We start from the raw sequence: 9964 nt of genomic DNA, 5'->3' as shown, positions 1-9964 counted from the left end.
GGATAGAAAAAAAATATCAATCTTAATTGTTTGAAGAATAATATTTATGAAACCATAGATGAGGGAGAGGTAGACATTATATAAGGGATACCAAAACTGATTTCCACCAAGAAAAGTTTATCCCTACAACTTCAAAGCTGTGCCCAAAAGGGATGTAAATTATTTGTTGTCGAAATATAATACCATACATTAAAAACTATGACCGAAAGATTAGATGATTTAGATGTGATTCAAGATTTCAAATATGTTCTCTCAGATGAGATTCCCGAGATACCACCCAAAATTGATATTGATTTCACTATTGAGCTCGTACCTGGGGCTACACTGGTGTTCATAACACCCTAAGGATTGAGTGTACGATCATTTTTGAAACTGAAAATGCAACTTGAACAACTTATGGGTAAGGATAAATTAGGCTAATTATTTGACTTTAGGGAGGACAAGTGTTGTTTGTGAGCAAAAAATATGGAGACTTCTAAATATGTATTAATTATAGGTAGTTAAATAAGCTAAAAATGATGAATAAATACCCTCTACCTATAATAGATCACACATTTGAACAACTAAGAGGACCCACTATATTTTCTAAGAAACATGTAAGGTCTAGTTATCATCACCTGAGAATTAAAGAAGAGGATATACATAATTTTGGTTTTACAGCTACATATGGCCACTATGAGTTTGTTGCACTTCTATTTGGATTCATAAATATTCCAACCATCTTCAAGTGCTTAATGAACATTGCTTTAGCCAGTAATTAGATAAATTTGTGTTGATTTAAATTGATGACGTCTTAATCTACTCCAAGGACCTAGAAAAACATTAACATCACTTGAGAATAATGTTGCAAACAGATAGAGAACAACAAATTTATGCTAAGTTCAATAAATGTGAATTCTATAAGTGTTAGAACCAATACCTGGGAATGTGATTTCCAAGGAAGGAATTGCAGTAGATCCTAAAAGGGTCAAATAAATTCTTAATTGACTTGTCCCTAAGGATGTAGCAGATATCAATACTTTTATGGGAATCACAATGTATTACCACAAATTTATTGAAGGGTTTTATAAGTTATCCCACTCTATAACCTCCCCACAAGAAAAGGAAATACATTTTTCTTGACTCATAAGTCCCAAGAAAGCTATGGCTACTGAAATAATTATTGACAATAACCCTTATAAATGATGTTTTTTACCATAATAAGGACTACACTATTTGTATAGATACTTGTTTAGAAGGGATAGGTGGCGTATCGATGCAATACAATCATGTAATAGCCTATGAGTCTATGAAATTGAAGGATCATAAGAAAATTTATGTTTCATATGACCTGTAGTTGGCTTCCGTAATACATCCATTAAGAACATGGCACCATTATTTATTAGGTAAGAAATTTACGCTCATTATTCATCATATTAGCATGGAGTATTCTTCAAGCCTCCATATTTAAAAGCGAGTCGGGCAATATGGATGACCTTTCTAAGTGAATTTGACTTTGATATCAAACATATTAAAGGAAGTGAGAATAAAGTGGCAGATGCGGATGCATTAATGATAAGTGGAAGTCAAATTAGTGAGGTTTTCATTAGTAGTATTAAGACAAATTTTGTGGAAAAAGTTAAAGTAGCAAATTTGGAGGGCCATGTGTATAGGAAAATATAGGAAAAACTAAGAAATGAAGTTTACCAAATATGAAAAACTAAATTCTCAATTAATAAATAATATCTTTTAACATTTATAAACAAAATTTACATTGCAAATGTGCCTAAACTCAGGCAGCTTGTTCTAGACGAACACCATAAAAATTAATTTTCAGCTCATCCAAGATATTATAAAGTTCTTACTGTACTCATTAAGGAATTTTACTTGTGAATAATCAAAGGATAATTTGTTGAGTACTTAGCTAAGTGTTTGGAATGCCAAAAAGTTAAAGTCGAGCACCAACATCCTACTGGATTTTTAAATCCTCTACCCATTGTAGAATGAAAATGGGAAATCATATCCTTATTTTTCATTACGTGATTACCTAGAAAAAGAAACTAGCATGATTCAATCATGGTGGTGGTTGACAAATTGAGCAAGGTAGCCTACTTTATGCAAATTCAATCTACATATAAAGCTTTGTAGATAGCTAATTTTTTTATCAAAGAGATCTGTGGCCTACATGGAGTATACAAAATGGTCATATCACATAGAGTTGCAATGTTTACCTCCAATTTTTTAAAGGAGGATTTCACAAGAACGGATACACAACTAATATTTAATGCTCCATAAATGTGAAGATTGAAAGGACTAACCATATCCCGGAGGATATGGTTTGCGTCTATGTGATGGATCAAAACAAGAAGTGCGAAGATTACTTGCACTTTGTTAAATTTTCCTACAACAGTAATTATTAGTAATACCTTAGAATGAGCCCCTTTGAATTCCTCTAGAAATGAAAATGACATACTCCTTTATATTTGACTCTAACTAAATATACACTTGTTCTAGGACCGAATCTCTTGAAAGAGATGGAACACATGGTTCAAAAAGTGAGGCAGAACCTAAAGGTAGCCGAAGACATGAAGAAAACTCATGTAGATCAAAAAATACTATGTAAAGAATATAATTTGGGGGAATATATCTAAATTAACTTTATATTGAGAAGGATTTCCCTGAAATTAGGAACTTGTTCTAACTTAGCACCCACATTCTATGGACCATTCAAGATACTACCTAGAGTAAGACTAGTGGCCTACTGACTTCATGATCCCTAAATAAATATGTATCATTTCTGAAGAAAAATGTTCAAAATCCTACTCATGTTATTGAATTGAATGTGGTGCAGGTTAAATAAGAAGGTGAGTTCTAGGTCAAACCACTACAAATTTTAGACAAGAGGGAAACTTCACTTCGAAATGAAGTCATCACCCAGGTTAAAGTGAAATGGAGGTACTCCAACCCTATGGTGGCTACCTAAGAAATGGTGGTGAAAATGCATGAAGCATTCCATTTGCTTTTCCATAGGTGATGAAAATTGAGGAAACATTGTGGATGATGTTTAATTCAAGGGGGGATGATGTGATACCCCTTGGAAAATTTCTTTTGAAGACATGATTATTTTAGATTTACTTCTAAATATTATTTGAAATTGTTGGCCATGGGGCCATCACTTAAGTTGAATGGTGAATGTAAATAAATATTATAATGAATAAATGTTTCCTTTTTTGCGAATAAGAAACTGAAAGTGAGTAATTTGGGCTTCTTTCTATCTAAAAATGCATGCTAAGTGCTTAAGTCCAAATGGTGGAACCTCCAAAATTCTCCCAGTTTTTTTGGGGTAAGCATTGCCACTATGAAATATCATAAACAAAAGAGATACTATGTTGAGTGGAAATATAAGATTAGATTCAAATACATGCTAGTTTGGGTAAAAGGAAAATAATAAGCATAGTGGGAGAGAAAGGTGTGCTTATGTAGGAGAAATAAAATATTTTTTCATATTTTGAACAAGGCCTGGGCAAAGTAAAAATGGTTGGTAGACCGTAAAAGTAGGATATTGCAAGGAAAATATGTTGGGAAGAAAACAATATATACCACTACATAAACACAACTGGGAGATGTTGAGACTAGGAGAAAACAAGGAACCTAAGCTTCAGGGGAGTTTGAGGAATACAACTCATTGGTTTGGAGGAACGGGAAATCCCCAATTACATTCCGAAAGGAATTTCTATTTTTTCGATAAGTCGTTGTTTGTATTTAAAAAAAATGTTGACTACATTATTGTAGTATAGTATTGGTTTGATTTCAATGAATGGCTCTACGCTAATGGAACTACTCAATGTTAAATTAGTGAGATTTACTTACTAGTATTGATTATGGTTAAAGTTACATTCAACATGGTAAGAAATAATTCATACATATTAAACAAGGGATATTTACTGATGCATGTAGATCGCAGTACATATAGTAATGTGAACGACTCGAATTATGGTTGTTATTTAATAAGTATTAGTATAACTGATTGTTATCTAAGCATGAATTGAAAGTAACAGTAGAGGGAAAGTAAACATGGAGTATAAAATCCCATATTAATTTATCCTCTAACAATATGGAAAACTCCTAGGTGCAATGCCCAAATAGGGTTGAATATTATAAGATTAATTAAAAGAGGTAATGTTTATATATTATAAATTATTGTGAATATCACATGGGTAGTGACCAAATTGGGAATTGAATACTCAACTAAATAAATTTATAAGTATTAATTGCAAGAATTAAAAAAGAACTTGCCACACATAGCCAGTTACCATTTTCTTTAATTCAAGCATAAGTATTGATTTAATGTTGCAACTCAGTTCACACACAACAATCATCGTAGAATAATTATACTTAATTATGGTCCATGAATAGCGTAATCGTGTCAATATTAATCCCATTATGGTGGAAGACAACCCTACAATGACAAAAGGAGAGGATCGCAAATGGGAATCTAGTAACCGAAGTGATATGAGTATAGAGAAATTAAGTAGAGAAAGTATTGGATTTATTGGACGATAGGATTGAAGGTTGAATCTAGAGTACTAAGACAAGAAAACCATCAGTTATTATTTTTTTTGTTACTAAAAGAACTCTAGAACAATGTTTTTTCTGAAAGAACATTTTATGATGTTACACGAGGGAGGGTTCCCTTAGCTTGTTAATCCATCGGGAATTCTTAGAAGTAAAACAATTATTATATTCTGTAGTTTAAGGATGGAGCAAAAACAAAAGGAAAAAGTCGAGGGTTGAAACTATTATGAAGAAAATTAGAAAATAGAAGCGCACTGAAGGGTAATAAACTTACCTCTTAATGATAAGACATGTTCAGGGTTGTGTTTTAGAGATGATTTATTATGTAAGAACCTTGTGCACTCATTCGTGCTTGATATCCAGGTGGTTGCGATAATTATGGGTCCTTGTAACCATAGAAGAGTAGGATAAGAAACCAATCCAAGAATCCACTAAAAAAAATGTGGTTGTGATAATTGTGGGTTCTTGTAACCCTAGAAGAGTAGGATATGAAACAAATTTGAAAATACACTAAAAAAAGGGAGAATTTAGCTAATAAGAAAGGGCCTATAATGTAATGGAAAAAGAAAATACCACAATGCTTGGATAGCCTTCTGCAGACACCTTTAGAGCTGAGAGGAAGTCACTTTTGATTTTCTTATAAGGAAGCTTGAGTCATAAACCAGGAGGTTTTCAGTTAAAAACTGTTGTTTATAGATAAATAAAGACTCTAAGAATAATTTAACCTAAAAAATATAGTAAAAATAATTCATGCCACAAAAAATCAATTAGACCAGAATAGGATGAGAGTGAAACTATTTTGGGTAGGAAAGAACCTCAAATTGGTTAGGGTGCATGACTGGAAGTAACACATGGAATTTCCTAATCAAAATTCATAGGACATTGCAATATTATTTCCCCCTCTGTAATGAACAAAGTTAAGTATAGGGTTTGGAGAAATCCCTTAATCGTAAAGATGATATTTGTAGGCTATGTAACGTAAAATAAAATATCTACAAGGTGAAGGAAAGAGAACCAATCACTTAATGGAATCTAGAAACTAGAGAAAATTCATATGAAGATCCAGCTAATACCTTAAGTCATGAACCATCCAACTGCTTCCTGGTTCCTACAACACCTGGAATGACTTCTAGACTCATTTTTATATAAGAAGAAACTTGTATGACACATTTGAATTGAAGGAAAGAAATAGTCAAGTGAGGACAATTTACTAGATATGTCCCTATCAAGTCTTGGTAGAACACCCAGTAAAAACAACCCTTGAAAAGATAAAATACTTTTTGGTAAAATAGGTAGAGAGGAGGGGAGTGTAATGAACAATAAAGTAATAGAACTATTAACATGGATTAAGATTTGGAGGCTAAACCATCACCAATTCATAGAGACTAGGGTGGCCAACAAACAAATCAAATGAGTTGACAATGCAGGAGGTAACCTTACCAAAATGGTTCTAGGAAACTCACCGCCATTGGATCATTCCACCAAATGTGATTTGTTCCTTTTCTTGCACATAACATTAGTGGTTAGGGCTAGCTACCATATGAGGAGCCATGTATACCAAGACAGATATCATGAATTCTACATCGATAGGAATTCCAAGCTTTCAATATAAGTTTAAAGTATATTGTAATAGTGTAGTATGCTTCTATGTATCTAGGTTTATGATTAGGCACATAAACCATTACTCTAAGCCGTATGTTTATATGTATCTCAATTTATTATTATGCACATAAAATATTACTCTAATGTGAGCCATGAGGCTTAATAACCTCACAACATGTTAGGAATTACCCACAACACACAATCACAAGGAGTAAAGATATTTGGAAATGGTATAGCATGGTGAGGTCTCCTCCATTATGTCTGAGGACCTAACATGGAATAACTAGCTTAGTTGAGATATTCAATGAAAGGAACTTGAGAATGAACCCACCTTTCATATTGGGGAACAAGATAACCATTATACAATGCTATGAAGACAAATTAAAAAAACATGAAATAATGAAGTCATGGATTAAAAAAAGGAATACAGAAGCTATTACACCCACCCAACTACTAATATAACAAGAATTGAATGTTTTTCATCCCAATCAAAAAAGAAAAATTTGAGGATTGAGGTATGTTACACTTATAACTAAGGCCTATTTTAATGAGAGGAGATATATGCTTGCTCAGAATTGTGTCTAGAGTTTAAGCTCCTTTGAGCAATTCAAATTCTGTTTCACTTCCCGTAATTTCTTCCTTGTACAGACTACCTCCCCTTCTAATTTTCCACATTCATGCATCTTTTCTTTAAGCTAGTTCACAAAAGCATACTTAATTCTTTTAAATTATTCTAGTTGTTTCTTCAAAGTAGTAGAATCATATTCTTATATGTACACTTAACAAACTCATGCTCTTTTTTGCATACTTTATCAACTAATTATTGGCCTTGCCTAACTTAGTTTTCAATGAAATAATTTTATCTTCCAAATTATTACATTGAACCTTTCTCTCTCTTAACTATCTTTGCCCCACTTCTTCTATTTGTCTTTCTTTTTCTAGTTGGGCCTTCGCAAATTATTTTTTCTTGGTCCTAATTTCCATATTATTCAATAGTTCCTTTTTCATTTTCATTTATTTAGAAAGTTTATTTATTTATTTTAGAAAGGAAATAATCTCGTCTTCTCCTTTGACTTATTTTTCTAACCAGAGAAAGCCAATTAAATTAGGAACATCATATTCATAATCATTGACTAGATATGCACATCTAGAAGTATAGTGACCCTCATTGCCACAACTGAAATAGTGTGGACTAGATGATTCCTTTATCTAATTTTCCTATCCAACCGTGAAGAGGATGAAAATGTTATTTTAGTCATCTCGTATTTCTACCACATTTGATATATTTCTTTTATAATCATATCCCTTGATAGATTTTTTCTTATTCTATGATGGATTCTTCCTGCTCTTCCATTTATTTCCATAATTCATTGGATATGCCTTAGGAATCATTTTTTTTGAATTATCATAATGTTTTAATGGCCAATTAACAGATTTAGTAATTCCTCATAAGTAAAAACATCATAATTCATCAACAAAAATCATCACATAAACACATGAGAAAACGAGACATAAGTGGAAACCATTTCGAGACAAAACCAAAATTCTTCTTATCTTCTTCATGAATACCTCCTAACAATAATTTATTAGCACTAAATAGAAAAAGACATTGATCTCCCAAAATATGCATTGCACCAAATTCCTTAAGGTTGCAACCTAATTGAGTCACCAACTTCAGAAATATGCAAGAACTAAGTTGTTGTAGGTTTGAACCTGATTGAGGGACCAATCTATGAACTTCGGAAGCACCCACTCATTTTAGGAAGAAACTTGATGGAGGCACCCCGGTCCTAAATCAATTTGTAGGAACCAACCTTCTAGAGGAACAATTAGACCTCATTTTTATGACATTTTAACACTTGACCCACAAGCCTTCAATTCAAACTTTAAAAGCAAGAATTTACCCCTCTAATTTGATCTTTGTAGCTTAACACATCCCCACAACAAAAATTACTATAATTTTGATTTTTTAACAATAACTCATAGTTCTTCGGCTTATTCAACACTTCATAAAAATTAATCATTAAAAATAACAACATTATAAAAAATATAGCCAAAATTCTTAGCAAGCAAACTTAACAATTCATCTTCTTAACTTTTCGTTTTAACATACCTGGTCACAAAATTAAGGCTACAACCATGTCATAAACTTGGCTTAAAAAAATGAATAAATTTGGCCATGAAAGATGGAATTCTATCCTATGCGAAAAATAATAAAACGAACAATAAATTTTCCCCACCAAATTCAGTTTTATAACACAACCTCTTTCCAATAATAACCTCGACCCTTCAAATGTGGCTCGGAACCAACCCCCCAAAAAAATATGAGTTGAGCACAACAGGGATGCAAATCAACCTTAGACCATATCCAATATATAAGAACTTAGCCTTGTACAAATAATACACAAAAATAAATTGTGGCTCAGAAGACAAGTGTGGATTAGATAAGCTCATATTTAAAAAAAAAAGTTGAATCAACATTTAAGAGGATCTATGTTTCAAATAAACTTGGATTGATCAAACATGACTCAATATGATGAGGATCATATAGACTTGATAGACTTGGTTGACTTCATATCAATGAAAGGAATACTTGGCGTTTCAAACATAGAATTGGCTTTGCTTAAAGTCATCCCCTTGAAATGGATATCTTTCCCTTTATACTTCCCTCAGATATGGTCCTTGAAAAATAAAGTAAAGCTTAGCCTATAAATTGATTTGGCCTTCTAAACAAATTTTTAATGCCAAAGACAAGGAAAAAAATATAAAAGAAAACTTAGTGTTAATAGGCTTGTTCCTACACATAACTGTGACTCAGAAATCTAGCTCACTCCAAGGAAGTTTTGTCATTCATACATCTAAGTAAAATTAGTGCTTAATATGCTCAAACCTTTAGAAAAAATAATATCAGGCTCATATAGAAAAATATTTTCCCTTCAAAACTTAGCTCATAGCCAACCCAAAATAAGATGACCTCAACAATTCAAATAAATTTGGTCCTAAGAAAAGATATGACTTTTTGAACCAAGAAGAAGAAAAAAATGTTTAAAATAATATCTTCTCTCAACTCTATGATTTATTTCTTGGTTTACATTTATGCACTGTGCCACGCCAACCATACTAATTCTCGGCTCTTTGCTTATGGTTTTCATTATGTACGCCAATCATGACACCTACATATATATTGTTTTTGATGCACAATTCAAATCAAGTCCGAGCTAAAAACTATGGATATTTACAATAGGTGTTTACCATGGTAAAGAAAAACTCATCAACCTTCATTTGACCGATGTCAACACCAACACCGGTGAGGGTATTATCTCTCAATATTTTTGGCTCTATTCCATTAATTTACATTACATACCAGCTTAGATCCATCTAACGCCTGATCTATCATACACCAAGAGGGATCATATCGCTCTAGGTACAAACCTTCTTTATCATGTGTAGAACTTGAGGAAATGTTTTCACCTCGAGGAATTTGATCACTCGAGGCATGATAGATCCAATGTTAGATGGATCTCACATTTTCATATTATCATTAGTATGTGTATGTTTGAGATAAAATTAAAAATTCACATTAGGTTTCCTTTGATTGGCATGACCATAAAATTATATTCTTTAATTTCATTAGTTTTTTTCCCCTTTAATGGTTTGTAAATGTGTTCTTAGATGCATTGAGTGGTTTGTGTGTTTATTTGTTTCAATTTGGATGGTATGCTTGTTAATGCTACAATTATTGTGCTATATTTTTATATGTGTATATAATTTTTTATTAGTACTTAGTTGGCGATGAGTAGAGCAGACA

The sequence above is a fragment of the Pinus tabuliformis genome, chromosome 3_2 (assembly GCF_031772625.1).
Source record: "Pinus tabuliformis cultivar Carrire ecotype Pingquan chromosome 3_2, CPIR1, whole genome shotgun sequence".
In the NCBI taxonomy this organism is placed as follows: Eukaryota; Viridiplantae; Streptophyta; class Pinopsida; order Pinales; family Pinaceae; genus Pinus; species Pinus tabuliformis.
This window is presented reverse-complemented; position numbering follows the sequence as displayed.